Here is a 23452-nt window from a genome sequence, read left to right on the forward strand (position 1 = left end):
CTGCCTCCCTCTCCTTCTCTCTCCTGCACTCTCTTACACACTCTGACTCTTTGTCTCTGTCAATAATTCACTGTCCTAATCAAGGACCTAAAAAAGTCTAAAGTGGATAACACACCTGTGCATATTTACGTATCTGTGCTCTATACATTGCGTCTCAATTGGCAAACTGTCAATTTTCCTAGTCCTTGCACAATAGCTGCCTGAATCTAAGGGGTACTGGAGACCTGGGAGACGAGGGACCCCACACTGAGGAGTTTCTGACTTTCTGCTGCAACCCCAGTGGCCTTGTCTGAAGAGCAGTTATAGGTGTACGCTGCAGTCTTCCGACTGCACAGAACAACAGAATGCTTGAAGGGTTCTTGAGAGAGAATACCTGTACGGACGCTATTGTCCGGTCCTGGGCTTTTAATCAGTCCACACGTGTTTTAGTCCAATGGATTGATAAAACTAGGACCACAATGCCCAGAATCCATTTTTCTGATACATCTAAGCTTTGGCCTGGAAATAGAGCCCTCACGTTGCATTGGCCAGTCCAGTCCCACTGTGCGGGAGACAACAAGGTAGTGCTGGAGCCACCCGCTGCATCCCCCCACCCCCCTCGCAGACCCCCGCGTTACTCCCGGTGACGGCAGAAGAGGAGAGCCGCCCCTCTTAACACTGGGAAGGTGAAACCGAAACTGAAGCAGAGCAGTGGGGCCGCCATTTTAAGGAAAAAATAAATAAAAAAATAATAAAAATTAAAAACTCCGGCACCAAGGAGGTTAAAAGGGGCAGAACGTGGATTGAGCAGTACAGTCTGGTGCCCGACTGCGCAAAAACACAAAACAAGGGGCACAAGGCAGGAAGATCCGATAACAAGTCCTGAATATCCGAATCCAAGCCCTAGAGATCCGAACCCGAGCCCCGCAGCAGGAGGAGGGACGCTTCCCTCTCAATGACCCGGGGATGCCGGGAGTCGGATTCGAAAAGAGCCGTTTTGGGAGGACGGCCGTCTCGGGCTGCCCTCCACCGGGCTGCCATCCACCCCCGCCGGGCTCCCAGCGCCTCTGGCCTGCTGGCCAAGGAGCAATCTGAGCTGGGCACCCGCAGCTGCTGCGCATCCAGGACATCAAGACGGAGAATGGCGCCCTGTCGCCCCCACAGGCCACCTCCCCGGCGCTGCACCCCGTGCCCAAGATCAAGAGCCCGGACAGTAGCAGCAGCATGTCAAGCGGCAGCCCCTCGGGCCGCTCCCTTAGCCTGGAGGGCCCGACCCCTACCAGCAGCAGCAACACCCGCAGCACCACGGCCAGGGCTTCATCGTGGATAACATCATGACCTCGCTGCAGGGCTTCCCACAAGGGGCGGGGAGCGATCTCCTCGCCACACCCAGGACTGGCATCCCTCCCTCCCTGTCCCTCAACTACTCGCCCAGAAGGTGCTCCCTCTACAGCTCGCCCTGCAGCCAGAACAGCAGCTCCAGCGCCGGGAGCTACCACTGCAACATGCAGGCCATGAGCCTGTACTCGGGAGATCGCTTCCTGACTTTGATTTCTGAACTATGTACCCCCCGACTTCTCCTGGCACTCTAATCCATACTCACTGGGTCACCCTCATGGACTTCTTTACGTTTTTTCTTTTGTCCTGGCCGCCACTTTGTTGCTGTTCACGGACGCTTTTCTCTGGACCCTGACCCGACATCTTGTCCATTCGCTCGTCCTTTCCCCTTTTTCCTCATTTCCCCCTTGACGATCCTTAAATGTTTCTTCCTTTTTCTGATTTGCCTTTTCTCCATACCCTTGTATCCCTCCCCCCTCTCTTGGTTATGTGACGGCGTCCCCCCTCCGACCCCACTTAATGGAACTCTGCTCTCCTGGTTTTTTGGGTCTTGACCTGAGAAAATCTACTATTTGTATATCTTTGTATATAGAGATAACTCTAATCACCAGTATATGCAGTCACCAGTATATGCAGTAGACCGTTGTACTCTCTACCATTCCAATGTGACACTTTAAGTATATCCATTCGTATCCCTTCCGTATGTATATAGAGATAACTCTAATCACTAGTATATGCAGTAGACCTTGTACTCTCTACCATTCCTATGTGACTCTTAGAGCATATCCATTGGTATTTCTTACCTATGTATATAGAGATAACTCTAATCACTAGTATATGCAGTAGACCTTTGTACTATCTACCATTCCTATGTGACTCTTAGAGTATATCCATTCGTATCCCTTCCTTGAGTGCTCCTCCTTGTGTGACTATAACTTGTACATTTGCATTTTTTTTCTCTTTGTATCTTTTATGCAACACACGTAATCCTGAGTCCTTATGTATCGCAACTGGTTCTTATGTAAAGCGCTCTGACACCTTCGGGTAATGTTCGCGCTATATAAAATCGCATTAAATAAAAAATAAAAAAAAATTAAAAAAATTTAAGGAGGAAAGGGCTCGCGGACCTATGAGTGACTGGAATAGAGCAGTGCTTCTGCTCTATTTCTTTGAGAAAGGGGGTTTTCCGTGTTTATGTTCCTTATCTGAGAAGAAGAGGTTGGCTGTGCTGATGTACTGTGTAAAATTCACTATTTGCACACTGATCGTAAATTCATTCCTCTGCTCTGTGCGGGAGTTGCTGCTCTCGCAGCATGATTTTGCCCAGCTGAGTTTGTCCTCACCTTCTGTGTGCATTATTGTTTATTTTTTTTATTTATTTTTTTGTTTAAGGAATTTTTATTAAGATTTTTCAAATACAAAACAAAAGCCATATTAAAACATATTGTAACCTAAGTAAAATAAACAATCAGGCATATAACAAAGATACATTTATAATTAGAAGAGAGAAAAGGAAAAGGATAGCAGGAAAGAGAAAGAGAAAGAAAGATGAAAAGGAAAGAGGAAGAAAAAGAAAGAAAGAAAGAAAGGAAATGAAGAATCAAAATGATGTATAGGATAATATTGTGGAGAAAAAAAAAAGAAGAGTTAACGTAAAGGAGGGTTAGAAGAGAGGTAAGTAGTAAAGGGAAGCCAAAAGAGATCAGATTTGATTTTTTGAGAAACAGAAGAAGAGGAAACAGTAGCAATCCTGTGTTCATCACAAATAAAATTCCACCAAGTAAGTAACGATAATTTGGAATTATCTTTCCAGGATGATAAAATTACCTTAAAAGCTAAAGCAATAAAAAGATCAAACAGTCTTGAAACAGAGGATTCAATGTCTACATCAGGTGATAAAGATCCTAAAAAAAACATGTAGTAGTGATAAAGTAGCATTGAAGTTAAATATTGACATGCAAACATTCCAAACTGAATTCCAAAAAGATAAAACAGAAGAACACTCATATAGTTGATGTTTTAACTTGCCTGTTTCACTAGAACAAGACCAACAAAGTGGAGAAGAGGATGGTGAAAACTTACAAATCCTAACAGGAGTAATAATAGCTCTATGATAAATAAAAAACAAAGATTGAGTTATACGCGCAGCAGCAGAAACTTTAAACAACTTGAACCACAGTTTCTCCCAAGTTATAACAGGGAGATAAACTGACAGATCATTTTCCCAAGCAATCTCAATAGTAGACTTAGAACGATCAGTAACATTGGATAACAATCATTTATATACAAGTGCGGCTTTAGGTCTGTGGGTTGAAAATAAATGATATAGAGGTGCAGCAGGAGTTAAAGATTGTGAAGCAGGTGGGAGTGAAAAAGTGGTCAAATGCGATTATATGGCATTAGCAATGATAGTGTACTCATTTAATAAGGAATCGGGTAACTGATAGCAAATTTGTAGCTCATGAAAGGGGATAATGGGATATTTATGGAGAAATTGATAAACAAAAGAGATATTCTTCTCCTTCCAATATTTATAGTAAAAAGATTTGCCTTTATATTTAAGAAATGTGTTATACCATACAATAGAGGATAAAAAACATTGAAGAGGAGTCAAATCCTTAGAAAATGTATTATAGAGTAACGTTTGGGAGTATTTCAAAACAGGGTTTTTGGACAAAAAGGAGCAATTAGACATAAAAATAATATGTTGAAAAGAAAAATCTTTTAACAATGAACGTTCAAAAAGGATCCATCTGGGGACACAAGTATCTAAAAAATCATAAGCTAATGAGAAAGATTGTTTAATCAAGAAAGCTGAGTGATAATCTTTAAAGTTAGGAAAGCAAACACCACCTTCATTTTTAGGTCGGATAAGTTTGTTTAGAGCAATACGTAGGTGTTTATTATTCCACAAGAATTTTATACTAATAGAATTTATTTGAGAAAAGTATACATTAGGGATTTTAATAGGAAGCATAGACACTATGTACAATACGTGAGGAGCAATCATCATTTTGATAGTATCCAATCTGCCCCACCATGAAAGATATAAGGGAGACCATATGAGGAGGAGGGATTGAAGCTTCTTCAGTAATGCCTTAAATGTGAATTTAAGAGGATCAGTTAGGGTTGATGAAAACCAAATGCCAAGGTATTTAATTTTGGAGAGACACCAAGCAAAATTAGTATCATTAAACATAAATTGGTAACAAATAGAATTTAAAGGTAGAACTTCTGTTTTTGATAAATTGAGTTTATAACCAGAAATAGAGGAATAGAGTCGAACTTCATTCATAAAATGTGGAAGGGAGTCAACATGATTGGACATATAAATCAGGATATCATCTGCATAATCTTATCATCGTAAGGTTTGCAGAACTAGAGCGGCATATTATGCCAATGAAATCAGCAACAGCTCCAATACTTCGAAAGCTGTATTTAAAATTCTGAAAGATCTCACTGCAAAAAAAACCGTCAATACTATTACCACTTCTCCCGACCTCTGCAATAACATGGCTACTTTTTTTACTAATAAGATCAAGAAAATATATGACACCTTCCCAAAATGTCCTCAGTCATTGGCCATTTTTGACCCTACCAGGCCCTCTCTCTCCTCTCTTCCTACACTTGAACGAGAGAGTTTTCTAAAAATCTGCAGAAAGATCAAATCTGGCTCCCCGGCAGATTCCCTAAAACCGGATACTTTCTGTGAAGCTCACGAATTTATCACAGAACACATCCGAGACATCATCAATCTGTCTCTTTCCACCGCCAGAGTTCCTTCTAAGTGGAAGCAGGCTTGGGTTTCCCCCATCCTAAAAAAAAACACTTTGGACCCTTCGCTTCCGGAGAACTTCAGGCCCATCTCCTTGCTTCCCTGGCCTGCCAAAATCATCGAGGCACATGTTAACAACATTCTCTCCGATTTCCTCCTTACCAATAACATTCTGGATGACTCCCAACACGGGTTTAGAGCTGGTCACAGCACCGAGACAGCCTTGCTCAGTGTTTCAGAGGACCTCCGTACCATTCTTGACACCGGCGGAACAGCAGCACTGGTCCTGTTGGACCTTAGTGCTGCCTTCGATACGGTGTCACACGAGGTCCTCTTGACGAGATTGGAGGAAATTGGAGTCACAGGGATAGCCTTGGGCTGGTTTAGAGACTTCCTTTCTAACAGGTCTTTTAGAGTCTCTACCCCCCCTTACATCTCTAAGGAGCATAGCATTGGACAGGGAGTGCCGCAAGGCTCTTCCCTTAGCCCCACCCTGTTCAATGTCTATGTCCGCCCTTTGGCGGAGGTGGCTAGAAGGAACGGACTTGCACTGGTATCCTATGCAGATGATACCCAGTTGGTGGTGGCTCTGAATGACAACAGTGGTCTGGAGGCCCGTCATTTTAAACAGACACTCACTGACATCACCAACTGGATGACGGCGAATTTCCTCCAATTAAACGCCGGGAAAACTGAAATACTTCTCCTGGGGAAAAACACCTCGTCCTGGGGAGACAACTGGTGGCCTGATGTCTTAGGCCCACCTCCCAAGCCAAAGGAATGTGTCAAAAATCTGGGTGTCTGGGTGGACTCTGCTCTTAAGTTCACTCACCACACTATAAAAGTGGCTGCCACATGCTTTGGTATTCTGCGCAACATCAGGCCCATTTTGAAGTTCTTCGACTGCTGCACTCGCCAGCTAATTGTCCAGGCGACCATCCTTTCTAGACTGGACTATGCCAGCTCTCTTCTATTGGGAGCTAATCTGGCTGAAACCATCAGACTGCAGAGAGTCCAGAATGCGGCAGCCAGGGCTCTGGTTGGTCTCCCGCGCCATTCCTCGGTATCCGGAGCCTTGAAAAAACTGCACTGGCTCCCGGTGGGTAAAAGGATTCAGTTTAAGGCTCTGTGTTTAGCCTTTAAAATCCTTAAAACCGCCTCTCCCCCAATGCTGCGCCCCCTGCTGTCAGAGTACATTCCTAGGAGATCGCTCCGTTCAGAGGGGAAACATCTTGCGATCATCCCTCGCACTAGACTGGCCAGAGTAGGTGGCAGATCCTTTAGTTACCTGGCTGCCAGGTTATGGAATAGTCTGCCCGAAGCCATCCGTGGTATACAAGACCTCCTAGCCTTCAGAAAGGCTGTCAAAACTCATCTCTTTCAATAACCTTATCACTTCTTTGCGCCTACATTTTTCTGCACCCTGTCTGCTCGCAGCGCCGGGACGCCCCTTTGCTGGGGCAGCCGTGCGCTATACAAATTTCCATAACATTAACATTAACATAAGCAGATATTTTAGTTTCAACAGAGTTAAGCTTAAAGCCAGTAATCTGAGAATTAGTCCAAATACGCTCTAAGAATGGTTCAAGGCATAGGATAAATAATAAAGGAGTAAGAGGGCAACCCTGCCTTGTACCTCTAGATAAAGAAACAAATCTTGAGAAATGGCTATTAACAAAAATACTGGCTCGGGGTTAGGAATACAAAAGTTTAATATAAGAAATAAAAGAGGGCCCAAAACCAAACCATTGGAGAGTTTGAAACATAAATTGCCAGTTAATACTGTCAAATGCGTTTTCAGCATCTAAAGACAGGGCTGCAAGGGGGTCCTTACATTTTAATAATATTAGCAAACATTCGAGCATTGTCAGAAGCTAGTCTACCTTTCACAAATCCAATTTGGTCAGTTTTAATCAAAAGAGGAATGATGCTCTCAAGGCGGGATGCAATAATCTTGGCAAAAATTTTACAATCATAAATAATTAGTGATATAGGACGGTAATTTTTACAATAAGAATGGTCCTTATAAGGTTTAGGAATTATAACAATTAAGGCATCTATAAAAGACCCAGATGCTCTAGCATTAGCAATAAAGGAGTTAAAAAGTTGTAAGAGTTTGGGGGCAAAAATTGATTTAAAAGTAGCATAAAATTCAACAGGTAACCCATCAGGGCCTGGTGCCTTTGGTTTTTTCAAAGATTGGATGGCATTGATCACTTCCTGAAGAGTAATATCTTTCTCTAATGCTTCAAATTCATCAGGAAGAGATGGTGGTGAGGGGAGACCTGAAAAAAAGTGTTTACATTTTGAGTGGAGGGGAGTGTTTCATCAGAGTAAAGAGATTGATAATATTCATGAAAGAACTCTGCAAAATCTTCGTCTGATGAGACTAGTTTATTAGTAAATTCGTTGAGAATAGGGCCAATAGTTTTACTTTCAGACTTAACTTTTAAGTAGTTTGCTAGCATCTTACCCGCTTTATTTTGACCTCCATGATACTTAGATTTAATCTTAAACAGAATATTACATGCTTCAATAGTTGCTAATTTATTAAGTTCAGTTTTTGCTACAATTAAATCATGAAGGGCATCAGTAGATCTAGAGGTAAAATATTTATGCTCCAATCCTTTAATTTTTTGCAGTTGATCCTCATATTTATTTCTGGTGACCTTCTTCTTCTTAGATACATAAGAAATGTTGAAGGCACGGAGAGCAGCTTTAAAAGCATCCCAGTTATTAGGGACAGAAGTGTCTAATGAGTTATTGAAAGTAAAGAATTCATTAATAAAAATAGTGAAGTCGTTGATAAAAACTGTGTCAGATAATAAGAAAGTATTACGTTTCCAACGGCTGAATTTGAAGGAGGTAAGTGAGAGATCTAGAACAGCATAAACAGGTGCATGGTCTGAAAAAAAATGGATCCACCAATTTCAGATTTTTGAATAGAGGGAAGTAGGGACTTACTAACCAAAATGTAATCAATCCTAGAACGAGTATGATGCATATTTGAGAAAAAAGTGTATTCAAGCAAATCAGGGTTACAGGTTTATCAAACATGATATAACGGATGAGAGGCAATGGCCGATTGAAAAGATTTATGAGATTTATCAGATTGAAATTTACGTTTGGACAGTCTATCAGAAAAAGGGTCTAACCATTGGTTAAAGTCACCAGAAAAAATAATATTAGGGTAATCAGTTGAGGAGAGAAGAATTTTAACATCGCTCCAAAATTTGGGATCAGGTCTAACAGGACCATAGATATTTAGCAAAACTAATGTCTTGTTTTGTATCACAATCTTAGCTATTACCCATCGACCATCATCATCATTTTGAGTAGATAGAATTTGAACTGATAAAGCTTTATGAAACAATATAGCAACACCCCCTTTTTTGTTGGATGCAGGAGAAAAAACAACTTGGCCCACCCATTGTCTTTTCAACTTTAGCGATTCCACATCTGAACAATAAGTTTCTTGAAGAAAAGCAATTTGGGAATTGAGTTTAGATAAATGTCACAGTACCTTTTGTCGTTTGACTTGATTCCCAAGACCCCGGACGTTCCACGTGACAAAGTTCCACATAATGGAGGGTTGGGAGGATGGAAGACATGTGGAGTAGATACACTTCAAGGATGAGACTACAAAAAAGAACACACCGAACAAAAAAATTACATGAAGATAAACCATTAAAAAAAACACAATACTAGGATACATTAACCCTACGACAATAACAAAGAATACTGAAGAAAAAATAGAAATACAAAGAAACAAAAAGTATACAATCAAAGAGAAAGCAGAAGAGGAAAAAGGAGAAAGAGAAAGGGATAAAGCAAGAAAAGAAAGACGAACAGACAGATCAAGGCAAAATAACCAGACCTGTAAGAAGAGATGGAGACAATGAAGAGGAAGCATAGTGGCGCAAGGCGAGGCAGATCACAAAAAAAAGATATAGGAGAAAGAGAACCATAAATAAGAGCATCATACTAAAACAAATTAGTGAAGAAAGAATATTCGATTAAATCAGTCATAGAGAGACAGAGGTAGAACAGTACAGAGAATCAGGTAGTAGTGTCCATTCCATTGGAAGAAAAGGATTGAAGAAAAAGTTTAAGTTTTTCCGGATCATCGAAGGAGCGCGAGCGCCCAGCATGAGCGATCTTGCAGAGACATGGATGAAGTACGCCATATTGAATATTAAGATGTCTCATTTGAGGACGAAGAGCAAGAAATTCCTTCCGCGAGCATTCGTTGCATTAGAGATGTCTTGAGAGATGAAGATGTTATGGCCAGACCAAATGAGCCGTCGTTTGAGTTTAGCAGCCTTCAAAACAGACATAAGTTCAGTAAATTCCAAAAAGAGCATAATGATGCCACGTGGTCTAGTAGGATTGGAAGTAAGGTGGCCCGGGCGATGATCTCTTTGTATATTGAGGGGAGATTCTGAAGATGTAAGAGTGAGGAGATCAGGAAGAAATTTCTGAAGAAACAAGACCATATTGGAACCTTCAACATTTTCCGGAAGACCATATAGGCGTAGGTTGTTACGACGGTTGCCATTTTTTAAATCCTCAGTATGAATCTTTAATTTATGAATTTCCTGTTCCAGAGTTGGGATCTTGGTAGAGATATCCTGTAAATCGCTGACACGTTGCTCCAGAGCCAAAACTTTGCTCTCCATAACAATCCATCTGTCCTCTATCTGTTTCAATTTCTCATTAGTTGCAATCATGAAAGGTTGAAGGCCTCTCACTTCATCCAGAATGGAGTCCAGAACGGGATTCTGAGAGGATTGAATAGGTGACGGTGGGTCATTTTTATGCCTCTTAGGTTTTTTGCCTGTGACAGAAGGTCTGGTAAAATGGGAGTCGCTTGCCATTATATCAAGGAGATTAAAATAGCACAGAGTTAATGCCACAAGAAAAATACTGACACAAGGAATAGCTCCAGTAAATGAAATAAAAAAAGATTCCTCAGGTAGAGAAAATTCCTCAGGTAGAGAAAAAAAAAATCAGCAGTCTGTTGCAGGGTGTCTCATGGAAACGCGAGCTCAGCGGCCAAAATGGCGGCCGCCCACGTAACCAACAGAAGAACAGACAACCAAAAATAAAGCAGTCTAGGGTAAAACTGGATATAGCACAATCTAAATCATGACAAAAATCCAGAAGACTTAAAGACAACAACCACATACCAACGTAGTGTACGCAGAATAATAGCTAGAAGTCGCTGAGAGGAAAGTTCTTAAAATGGAGCGCAGAAAAAAAGTGCAATTCCCAGCACATTCAAAATGTCATCAAATGGTATCAAGTAGAGTCACAATTCAAGCAAGGTGAGAGGTGAAAAAAGAAAATCCATTGCGAGCATATATCTGAGGAATATGGAAATGATGCATTGATGTAAAATGACTTGTGGCAAGAAAAAGAAATGGAAAGCTGTAAACTCCTGTAGGTAAGCAAAGAAAGAGGCAGCATTCATTTAGGGAGATAAATATCCCAAGAAAAAGTAAATAAAAACTTGTTGCCAGTAAAAAGGGGCTTCAGCATGGCATTTGCAGTTGAGGAGAATGAATTACCGGCATATGAAGTGTGAGCACGGCCCAAAATGGCGGCTGCTCGCAGTGAAGTGAAGAGAGAACGCACCGGAGCTTCCAGCGATGTTCTCAGGGCAAGGAAACGTCCAAAACAGGCTCAGAGTGTTCACGGCAACTTCTGCAACATTTGCCCGTGATTTTGGAGAGGAGAGGCGAAGAAGAGGTGGTTCCACGAAGTGAAGAGTTCCACCGACGAACGGAGCTCAAAGGAGATCGGCCATGCCAAGTCGGCACCAAAGTCACGCCATTATTGTTTATTTTTGACCCTGTGTCTAATGTTTCAGTCCATGATTCGATCCTCGTTGGAGGTAATAAAGTGGTGGGGTTGGAAAGGAAATTGTCACCATAGCTGCCAACATGTTTGTGGAAAGGAGTCAGTCTGACCCAAATGCCACTTGTCCATGGGCTGCGGCAAAGGATGGGAAGTTATCACCTAAACCACGCCCCTTTCCACGCTTGCTGGCTCATAGGACCGAGTGATGATGGGTCAGGGTAACTTTCCAGAGGGAAGAGTCACGTCACGGTACATGGGTGGTAGACTTCACAGGGCTTTTCTGCCGTGAGAAAGTGTGCATTTGTCTTACTGTAACTGGAGGGCAAAATCTGCCAAGAGTTTAGCACTTTCTTGTACCACCATGCTAGTGGCGGAACTGACGGAGAGGTGCTTACCCCATTTTGTCAAGGTAGGACTGCTTCTGCTTCATTCTGGCGGTTGGTCGGAGGTCATATTGTGTTGTAACTTTGAATATTAAAAACCTGCCTAACTGAGTTACTTAAGTAACCGTTCTTGAGTTTATTACTTGTAAATAATTACCTTATCTATTTTATTTCAGATTCTATTTTTGTATACTCAGTTTGTTTACTGACTTTTGGGTTAGCTCAGCATATCCTCGAAACCCTGGTAAATTTGATTAATGCCACCCCCTCGAAGACCAGGCGCTCTCCTCACATGGGCAATTTTATTTTCAGGTTGGCAAGTCTGCCCACTGCAGATGACCCATCGTGGTGCAGGAGAAAACCAAAGGCTGGTGGTCTCGGAGGGGGGCAGTTTTTGAGATGCTGAAATGGACGTGGTGCGCCATAGACTTGAGCGGCCTGCAGGCACCTCCCCGGCCTTGAAAGTTAATGGCAGTTGTGCAGCAATATACTAAAAAGGCTCGATGGAGCCTGTAGCGGAGGACAGACATCCCTCCGCCACAGGCTCGACTTTGGGGAAAACTGACTGCCGGAGGGATTCCACAGAAGCTTTTGAAAGCAACTATAGCTCTCTATGAGGTGACTTGGGTCCAGGTTAAAATAAGCCCCACAGCCTTAACTTCAAGAGGCAAAACCAACAATGGCCTGAAGCAGGGTTGCTTCTTGGCCCCATTATTATTCAATCTTTATACTGCATATATGGGGAGTGCCCTGAAAGAAGCCAACCTAGTGCCCCCGAGACTAGGCAAGGCAAGACTGGCAATCCTCCAGTGGCTGATGATACAGTAGTAATGGATCACACCAGGGTGGGCCTCCTAAGAGCTTTAAAGGAGCTGGGAAAGTATAACAAGGAAAACTGCTTGACAGTAAATCAGAGCAAAACAAAGATAATGGTATTTGGTCAACTTCCCCACAAAAAGCTCTTGGAAACTGGGAGACCATCAAATAGGGTCAACAGCAACCTATAACTACCTTCAGGTTTGGCTATCTGGGAGGGCCCCTTCGGCAACACACACAAAACATCTACTCGCCAAAACCAACAGTGTAATCCACACACTGAGGTGCTTAAGCCAACGCCTGTCAAGCCCAACAGCAGAGCACATGCTGATGGTCCTCAAAGCAAAACGAATCCCGGCCATTAACTATTGCCACCTTGCCTTCCCTGGACCTTTAGACAAATTCATAGCAGCCGCTCAGATCAAAGCCTACAAGACAGTGCTGCAAACACCCAGGCATGCAAGGAGCACCAGGCTCCGACTGGAACTAGGGCTTTGCAGAACAGAACTGGCACTTCAGGGTGACTTAAGTATTACAGCAGGGTGCTCAAAGCCTTGAACAACACCCTAAAATATAATTTGGAAACGATCTTCAGGGAAGCAGACTTCGCTTGGCAAAGCATGAGGGACACTAAATATCAAAGTAGAAAGTTGATCCCTACCTGATATTCTGCAAAAGGCCTGGTCAAACGCTGTGAAGAGGCAAGTCAGCTCCATCTCATATGAAAAGGATCGAGCTGTACTCAGCTACACTACCATCACGACGACACTAGATGAATCCTATACAATGGGGAAAGCCCGACAGTAACTACAGGAATCACTAGGAGGCCAAGCTCGCAGGAGAATTCTTTTTATGAGGCTCACGGCCCTCAAAATTGCAGACTTTATTCCAGCATGGGCACGAGAAGACTGCGCAGCCACTTGTCGGCTATGCAACTATCAAAGGGAATCCTGGCTTCACCTATTATGCGGCTGCCCTAAATCGGTCAGCGAATGTCAAAGGTTGCTTCACCCCATTTTAAGGGCTCATGTCATGCACAGAGGTGTTGGACTGGTGTCTCTCAGAAACAAAAACCTATATCCCTGCAAGAGTGGCAAAGTTTATACATTTAATCAGACCAGCTTTAACAGCACGCTCATAAACGCATGGCCATATAGAATGGCAGTTCGAATGCACGCGCTCTAAGAATTTCAGAGACTGTTTAACGGACTACAAGGAATTGACAATCTCATTCTTGAAGGGCAAATCAGAGACACACAGTCACTTTTAATGGGTTTTATTGAAATGATTGTGCAACTTGAAATTAACCCCTTGCTCAAAGGCAAAAAGGCTTTCTCAATAAAAGATTAACAGTTGGAAAAAGGGGAAGGATGGGTGGAAAGAGGGGGAGGCCAGGAAGGTGGGTGCTGATTTTAGTTGGTTTTACTGTAGAGATTTTAAATAATCGAACGATCAATACAATTACTTACTTACACAGACTCGACCAGACCTCTTATCCCAACCACAGTGGATAAATATAACCAGAGAGAGGTGCAGAACCATGACTGCTGGCGAGAGACGGCAACCGCTCCAGCTTCTTGCACTGCAGAGACTTGCTGCAGAGAACACTAACACAGATGCAATCGGTTCGCGTGCCCGGGGGTACACAGAGTGGATCGGCCCACTTTGGTGACCTGTGATTGGACTCCCCACCATGCTAAAAGGGCTCCAATCGAAGGCTTACAGCCTCTGCAGGCTCCTCCCTTGACAGGGTCTATGTACTGCCACCACTATCTGCGATGGGCATGCCTCACCGAGTGCTCCGAGGCCTGCTTAATCAGCCCCCCTTGCAGCGAACTATCGGCCAGTGATTGCATGCTCCACCCTTGCACAGGGGACCCGATAACCGGTATGCCACAGCTGTGAGCTCACAGCAATCTTCCTATCCTGCTACTAATACTGGTGATGCATGTGCTGCACCGGGTTCTTCAAGGCCTACCACGTTTGGTCAGGGGACACGTACACAGCCATCAGGTGCCTTAGTGCTGCTATGGATGGATCCTTAGGGGTCCCGTTAACCCTTACGTCTACTAAGGTGGACCAAGAGGGCAGGTATGTAGTGGTTGAGGGGTAGCAGGAGGGCAGCACTTCTTGCTTGTAGCTATATATGCACCTAACACTGGAATACTCACATTCTTCTCCATTGTGATTCTAAACCTATTGGTCAATTCACAAACAGCATGCATTTCAGAAGGGGACTTAAATTACACAGTATATGTTCAGCTAGACCGTTCCACTCCCCTGTTAATAGGTGCACAGGCCACAGTTGCCGCACAGGCCTCCAGCAATGGGTGTGGGGCATGAGGGTGAATGATCAATTGTGATAATTGTACACCGAGGTCCGAGAATTCTCTTTTTACTCAGGGCTGCATGGATTGCACACAAGTATAGAGTTATCTGTTGCTCCTCAGAAATGGCTGATAAAGTGATTGTTGTGGAATACTTAGGCCAAACTTTATCAGATCATTGCCCGCTTAAACTGATCTTTAATTGGGGCCACAAACGGCTATGGTTGTCCATGTGAAGACTACTGCTGGAGGTGCTAAACGACACAGTGTTCCGTTTCACGAGCATATAGAAAGATACTTAGTTAAAAACAAGGGCACAGCAACTGGCAATGCATTGGAGTGAGACGCATTCAAGGTGGTGCTCCCAGGCTTTGCATAAAATCCACCTATGGGTCAAACACATGTTACGTAGGGGTGTGGCAGACATGGAAGAGAAACTAAGAACACTCGAGCTGCAGGTTCTCATAAATGGTTAGGGCACGCAGTGACTGTCACAGGCTGTGGCAGAATATCGGGCCACGCAACATACGCTAAGTCAGTTGGAGTATCGGGGCTGGGTCACACAGCAACATGCAGAATAGGACAAGGCCGGCTCTTACAGGCATGGTTATTGCGCTCTGACAAACTAAGCACACCAAAAGGGGCAATATGCGACCCAGATGGAGCGATCGTGAATACATGGGCGGAGATCAATGCAGTGTCGCATTCTTACTAGGTGACTCTATACACCTGCCTCCCAGGCGGTAGACTCCACCAAGCTGCACAAATTTACACTCCCTACCCTCAAAACCCCCCAGCGGATAGAACACGAAGAACTGATAACGGTCCATAACGAGACAAAACATCCATGCAGCAGAAAATGGCCAGGGGCAAAACGCCTAGGCTAGATTGGCTCCAGGTAGAGTTTTATGCAACAAACACACCAGGACAGACTCCCATGCTGACAGTGTTTGAAGCTGAGAAATGCAAGGGTAGTCTTCTGCCCTTGTAGAGAATTTCATTCTTACTATATGACGCTATACGCCTACCCCCAGGCGGGAGACTCCACCAGGCTACACAAATTCTCTAGACAGAGTTTCACTCCCTACCATCAATTCACAAAAGCTGATGGAACTCGAGGAACCGATAACAGTCAAAGAGATCAAACCAGTCATACAGCAGATGGTCAGGGGCAAACCACTGAAGCTCGAAGTAGAGTTTTATGTAGCCAACACACCAGGACGGACTCCTAAACTACTGAGGATGTACTACTCTGCGAAGTACAGGTGTAGTGTTCCGCAATCGCTTTGGGAATTGCTATGAGTACCCCACATGATAACTTGTATGCTCTCCCGCTGCAGGACATGGCCCTAGGCCTACAACTCACACTCCCCACTCGTACTGATAACATGATCCGTAGGAATCCACACGTATGTGGGAAATAGGCGACCTACTGCGAAACGGTCACTGTCAAAATATTACCTCTGGAAATATCATGATAAAAAAATAATGTGACATAAATATCAATGTCAAAAATATTGTCATCCTATACTTATAATAGTAGGTACAAAAATACCAAAACAACTATTGTCACTTATATTGTATAAAATATAGTTTTTTAAATATATACACATTTGAATAGTAAATATTAACATATTAAATAATAATGTAATATTTTTTAAATATTTATTTAAACAAGTATAACAATTAAACTGATTTTTTTTAAAAAGTGAAACACACATATATATTAATATATGATAAAGTTTACATATATCTAGATAAAAAAACGATTACATTAATAATTTTAATTTCTATTGAATAACTTTTTAAATGAAAAAAAAAATCATTGGCCCGAGATAGGTGGTGTGCAATACTAGCAGAACCAGCCAACGATTTTATGCCACATAGAGATTTGAATAATAAGATTTCTCAGGAAATGCTGGTTGCAGAGTTTATTACATAAAGGTTTCGCGTTTCCACAGACTTGCTGTCTTGATCTCACAGTGAGTGAACAGAAAAAGTTCCTATATGTAGCCTCTTGTAAACATGAAAAACAGACTTGTGGTTATGTATACTGTGAAAACACAGCGAGTCTGTGGCAGCCATCTTAAAACGATAAACATTTCATCAGAGAGTTTCAAATTAATTAAAGAGTAGATAGCAGACAATCACACCTTTGTGTTGTATCACAAATAAATAATCATAATGCAAATGTAGTAACATACCAAATACACCATGTGAACAGATAACTTATGTATCAGCTCGAATCAAAAGTAGTTCATTATGCAGACTATTGTGCATCTAGATCAGAGATCTGAGTGAAGAGTGCCCTGAAGCTGGGAATAAAAAGGTAGGGAGCCCGTGCAAGAAGTGTCCGTCCCAAGGCAGAGGGTCCCTTTGTTTCCTCCTGCATAATATCATACTTTATACAGGTCTAATGTAACACATCATGGAAAGATGAGAGAGAAAAGATAACAACTCACAGATTATACTCTAACCATCATGTAAGTGTGTATTGAGTTCCTCATCTAGATTGTGTTCCCTAGGATATTTGGTTTCAAGTTCTAGAATCCATTTGGACTCGCGTTTACGAAGCATGAGAACTCTATTGCCACCCCTGGGGCCCATGTGTACTTGCTCAATGATGAAAAAACTTGGGAGAACTATTCAAGAGATGGTACTCTTGAAAGTGTCTAGTCACCGGGTAGTGCATGTCCTTGTTGTTTATGGCCCGCATTTGCTCAAGTACCCTCTTTTTAGCCATTAAGGTGGTACTGCCTATGTATCTAAGTCCACAAGGGCAGTCCTGAGCATATACAACGAAAGTCGTGCTAAATGTTGAAAATTGTGTGATGCGTTTCCTTTTCATTGTCCCTTGTATAGAGAATTCTTGGATCATGCAACTGTTGCAGCATGCATTGCAATGTCAGCAAGGGAAGAAGCCCTTGAGATTGTGGTCACCTAGGTGTTGGCTTTGGGTGATATCGTTGTGGACCAAAATGTCCTTCAAGCTGCTGCCTTTTTTGTAGGCAATTCTGGGACGAGTATGAATGGAATGGAGAATGACGGAGTACAGGTGCTGTATGAGGATCTTGTGTATCTGTTGAGAGTTCCTGTTGCATGTAGTGATCACCCTGGTGTCTTGTAGTTCAGAGATGTTGGTGTTATACACATCCTGATCATGTGCTTTCAGGGTCTGAGGTCTGCTGACCATACTGACTTTATCCAGGGCTCGTTTTAAAACCCATCTAGGATAGCCTCTGTTGCAGAATCTGGTGATCATGTTGACCCGTTCCGTGTTGAATGCATTCACAGTACTGCAGCTCCTCCTTGCCCTCAGCAAGGGGAGGCAACAGAGAGATAGCTTCCGAATCTGGAGACCTATCTTATACTTGAGAATGATAGAAGAGAACCTAATGGGCTTAATATTGATGAAGATCTTTTTACATGTCTGTGAGGAAAAATATGAAGTATAGCTGCACACTCATAGGAACTGTTTTTTTAAACTGTTTTTCAGATATGTAGTAGAAGGACAAGGGACACATGGACTTTATCTTCTAGCACTTTAAATAAGAAGCACTAGCACTTTATAAAATAATTATATAATGCACTAGCACTGTCATCTTCCCCTTGTTGGTTCAAAAAAATATAAGGAAATTAAATTGAGAGTATATGAGTTTTAATATACAAAATTATAAGGTTGTTGAATTGAGAGAAACACCTTATGAATTTAGGAAGGAATGACTTGTTTTTCTAGAAAAGAGAAAGAAATATTTTTACATAAAAAATGTCATTATGCACTAGCACTTTAGAGATGTACTGTAGCACTTAGCACTTTAACTGAGCTATTATCACATCGGAATGAAATGTATTTACATTTGTAGTCAGCGTACAAAGAGAGGGTATAAAAGTGGATTATAAAGCATTATACATAAAAACTACAGATGCTTACAAATGTATTTATTTAGTTTTTGAAAAATCCGTAAAGCAGTGATAATTATACACTGCATATACAAGTTTAATGAAATGCCTATATAAATGCACTTGAATGAAAAGTAAGATGAAATGCAATAGCAAAAAAACACTCCAAAATGGAGCTCACTTTTAACTATGAAAATAAGGCTTAGATGTGCATTGGGATTGTCCTTTGTTAATGTCTGTTTTATCAGGATATGTATTTAAAGTTTAAATAAATGGCACTATGTATCATGAACAAGGCTGCCCGAGACTAACCCTGGCCGTAGTTCGCGTAGTAGTGCTACGGGTAGCTACGCGAAGTGCACTTCGCGCTACGAGTACTGCGTAGTGCACTGTGCAAAATGCCTTTCACACAGTGCCGGATGCTTGTCCGCACTGTGCAATCAGTGCAAACCGCATCTTGCACAGTGCAAGCGGTCATTTTCTGCCGCTCTAGTATATTTCTACTCGAGCAACAGCTTTCTCAAAGCGGACTGGTAGTTTCTCATTGTGAGCGGTTGCGACATACACAACCACTCTCAATGAGAAACCTGCCCTCCCTGCGTTGAGAATCTAGCCGAAAGGTTTATTTTCCACGCTCGCGATCAGCAATATCAAGTTGCCGATCGCGAGCGTGGAAAAAGTCTTGCCAGGATGTCCTTTTGCTCGCTCGCGGTCGCCAACTTGAACTTGAGGACCGCGAGCAAGCAAAAAATGACCGCTACGATACGCTACGCGTGTTTGCACTGTGCTTCGTGCAATTCGCGTAGTGCGAAGTAGCGCAAGCTTTGCAAACTACTCGAGCGTAGTGTAGTACTTCTCCCAGGGTTAGGTGTGGATGCCATCATTTAAATAAATATGGAGTAAACTGGCCCCCTTTGGAGCTCTAGATTATTTCCGTGTGTGGAAAGGAAATTGGTAATTATATCTATCTATCTATCTATCTATCTATCTATCTATCTATCTATCTATCTATCTATCTATCTATCTATTTATCTATCTATCTATCTATATATATATCGATGCAGAAATCCAAAAGGAAACAAGGAATTCAGGCAAGCCCACAAGGTTGTTGCAGCAGGTAAGTTTATTCCTGGCAAAAAAGACGACTCGTTTCGACCACGTCCGTGATCTTGGTCACATGACCCACGTCTCCACAGTGCAGTCATTTAAATGGTGCATTACACATAGTCATTTACATAGATATAGAAGAAAGATTCTTTCAAACATGTTAAATGTCACATTTTGAAAGTATTATTAAAGGTGCATTACACATAGTCTTTTTTTATCAATATAAAAGAAAGATTCTTTCCAACATGTTAAATGTCACATTTTGAAAGTATTTTTGCAGTTAAGTGATGACATTTGTGCATTAATTAAAACAGGGGTACTGCAAGTTGATTTGCAATGTTGTGGTCAGGGTATATTCTGTTTAGAGTACATTAGTATACAATCACAGTCGGGCAACATGGGTAACAGAGTTTAGACATACATGTCGAACAATACATTGTGAAAGTTTTAACGCAAGTCTGAGTGCAACATAGGTTCTCTGGGTGATTATTTCAGTGCGGGAGTGCTAACGCGTCTTGAGGTTAATCCTCCTAGTGCAGGTATAGTACCTGTGTGTGCTCGTTAATCAGAGGTGACTTAGAGTTTGGGCAAATGCCGCGGACTCCGGTGCTCATATCTCTATCGTAGTTGTGACATTGCGATGCATGCTGCATAGCACTCTCCTGCAAGATGAAAATCAGACAATTAATGCATAGAAATAAACATGAAATTCATGCTACGTATTTATAGTACATGGTGTATACAGGTTCTGTCCCCTTAGTTCCGACTGTGTTCTGAGTCGTGCCTAGGTTAGCAGTACCCTAGGAATTTAAAAGGACTGGATAAGGCTGTGAATATGTGGTGAAGGAGGAGAGGAGTGGGGGGTGTGTAGGTTGCTTTAAAATGGGGGGAGGAGGAGGTTGAGTGCGCCAGCGAGGCGTTGTTAGAATTTCGAATACGGGCACAGAAATCATAGGTGACTGTACATTTCCTCATCCTGGTTCATGCCGAATGGGAACTTGGTACCTGCCTGGAGGATAAACCGTGTTCGCGTTTGCGGAGTGCAGTGATACGGTTGCATCCTCTGGGATTGGCACTGACGGTGTCCAGAGCAAAGTATCTTGCTTTGGTCCCGTCTGCCTCATGTTCCCTGGCAAAGTGTCTGGCTTTTCTATAGCTGTTGTCCCTGTTAGTAATGGCACGCCAGTGTTCTAGGATGCACTTTTTTACGGCAAAGGTTGTGGACCCTATGTACCAGAGGCCATACGGACAGACATCGCGTAAACGACAAACTCTGTGTTGCAATTGATCAATTGCGGTATTTTCCATTTGGTTTTAGTTCTTTCCAGAGTGACGTCTGTGACATTGTTACTGTGCTTGCAGGCTTTGCAGTTTCCGCATTTGCGGAACCCCTTGGTCTGTTGTAGCCAGCTGCTTTTGTTGGTCTGAAAGTGGCTCTGTACTAAGATGTCTCTGAGGGATGAGTTCCTTTCATATGTGACTGATGGTGTGATCCCTATCGTGTTTCTCAAGATGGGGTCTTGTCGAAGAATATCCCATCTGTTTTTCAGAATTTTGCGGATCTGATTTGAGTGGCTAGAGAATTTGGTGATAAATCTGATCTGTTGTGTCTCATTGTTGTGTTTGTTCTTGTTGGCGCTCTACTGTCTCCTAGTATCTCCTCCCTGCATTTTGCTTCTACTCTGGTTTCTGCCTGATGCATGGCTTTTCTTGAATACACTCTTTCCTTGAACTTGAGTTTCATGTCATTCTTGGTTTGTCTGTAGAACTTTTCAGAGCTACAGTTGCGTTTGACTCTAAGGAATTCACTGTACAGGATACCCCAACTGAAACTAGGGAGGTGTGCACTATTAGAATGTAGGATGGAATTCCCTGCAGTTGCTTTGCGGAAGAGATTGGTGCTTATTCTTCCTTTTTCTACTGTAAGTCTAATATATATTTATATTCACTGAAAAAAACATAGATTGCAGGGGCGTTTTAGATGGCTGGACATTTCACTTGTACAAAAGCATTGAAATTCCCCCGTTATAGTTAGTTCAGCTAACTATAACTCGCCCGCAATGCCTGCTGATGTCACATATTACATCACTCATGACATGGTCAGTGACATCACTGATGACATCTCAAATGACATCATAGCTGCCCGTGTGGAAAAGGAATCGGAAGATTTGCATTTTGGAAGAGAGAGCAGGTTTGCTATGACAAAGTTTGCTATGCCATAGCAAAGTACAGTGTCCCGGCGGTGGGCACCTCAGGACACTGCAGGAGCCAGACCTGGGGGGTGGCACGCCCCAGGGTCATCAAAGGTTCCAGGAGGGGGACCTCGGGACCCCCTCCCACCATTTCTAAAGCCCCTGGGAGGTGGTGGTCCCCGGGGCAGTTGGGTACCGCATGGACCCCCCTATTTTGAATATGTAGAGCCCAGGGAAGTGGCTCGAGCCCCCCCACACAGGTTTAAAAAAAAGTCTCAAAAAACAGGCCCAGAGGGGGCGGGGTGGCGGTCCCCCAGGCTGCAGGAGGGGGGCTGTGAGCCACCCGCATATAATGTGATAAAGCCCCGGGGTTCATGTCCCTGGCGCTTGAGAGGGCCTTTGAGCCCCCCACCCTGTTATTCTCAAAGCACCGGAGGTGGCGGTCCCCGGTGCTGGGGGGGCTATGACCCCCGCACATTGTCTAATGAAGCCCCGGTGGGGCTAATTAACAATAATGCGTGGAGCCTACGCTTCATTTTATTTTATCGGCAGGATCCGCACACCCTGTGCGGATCATGCCATTTAAAAAAAAAATAAGTACTTTTGTTTTTGGCCGCCGTGGGGTCCTTGTGGGACCCCCTGAGCAGGCCTAGGGGTCATGGAGTTTCTACCTTGCCCCCTTTTTGCATTTACACATTTCTTCTTCTGTTTTCTTGTGCTACCGAGGCACAAAGTGGCTGCCAACACTTCCTGGTTTGGAGTGTTGACAGCCAATTAGCATACAGCTTGTCATCGGCGTTCTACTGGCCATTGACACCTTGTGCAGTTCATCCACCCCTGGGCTTTACTGCTTCTCCGGGGATTTTTATAAAGAATTTAAGGACATATTGGTCCCTCAATTAATTGAGGTTTATGCGGAGGCACTGGAGAAGCAAATCCTCCTCCCCACACTACGGGAAGCCGTAACCATACTCCTTCCGAAACCCAGCAAAGACCACAAACAATGCAGCTCATACAGAACGCTGTGCCTATTGAACCTAGATTGTAAAATTCTAGCAAAAGTACTTGCCAATAAGCTACCACAACTAATGGAATATATAATTTCCCCAATGCAGTCTGGCTTCGTTCCCCGGCACTCTACATCCCTGAATCTCCACACGTTGTTCGCTGTGCTGCACAGGATACAGCCCAATGTCCCTGCGGCTGCGGTGTTATTGGATGCGGATAGGCGTTCTATTCTTTAGAGTGGCCTTTCCTTGTAGAGGTGATGCAGCGCATAGGCCTCCCCTACGGCTTCATTTCAACGGTCTCTCTGTTGAATAGTGGTCCGTTGGTGCGGCTCCGTCTGCACGGCCCCCTGTTTATGCGGTTTCGGTTATATCGCGGGACTAGACAGGGCTGCCCCCTGTCCCTGCTCTTGTTCATCCTAGCCATGGACCCAATGGTCCGACATCTCCTGGAGCGCCATCTGCATAGAGGACTACAGTTTCACACAGGTCGTCTACTTGCCTCTCTATATGCCGACGATACCAACCTCTACGTCAGGGAGGCGCACATCAATCTGCCCCCCCCCCCCTCCACCCCCCATCCGGGAAATCATCTGTTTTGGGCGGTTTTTGGGGCTTGGTATAAATTGGCACAAATCAACTATTTTCCCACTTACAACTTGCACAACCCAATGGGAATGCGAATTTCCCCTCGCATGGTGCTAGGATTCTGTAAAGTATTTTGGCATACATATTCATTTAGACACCACTCAAATCATTCGCTTAA

General features: G+C 43.3%; 1 protein-coding gene across 4 annotated transcripts in view; it reads left to right on the forward strand.

The window, feature by feature from the left end:
* PTPRH (protein tyrosine phosphatase receptor type H) overlaps positions 1 to 23452 on the forward strand; it is a 723213-nt gene that overhangs the window by 236142 nt on the left and 463619 nt on the right. The window lies entirely within an intron of this gene.

The sequence above is a fragment of the Lissotriton vulgaris genome, chromosome 7 (assembly GCF_964263255.1).
Source record: "Lissotriton vulgaris chromosome 7, aLisVul1.2, whole genome shotgun sequence".
NCBI classification, from domain to species: Eukaryota; Metazoa; Chordata; class Amphibia; order Caudata; family Salamandridae; genus Lissotriton; species Lissotriton vulgaris.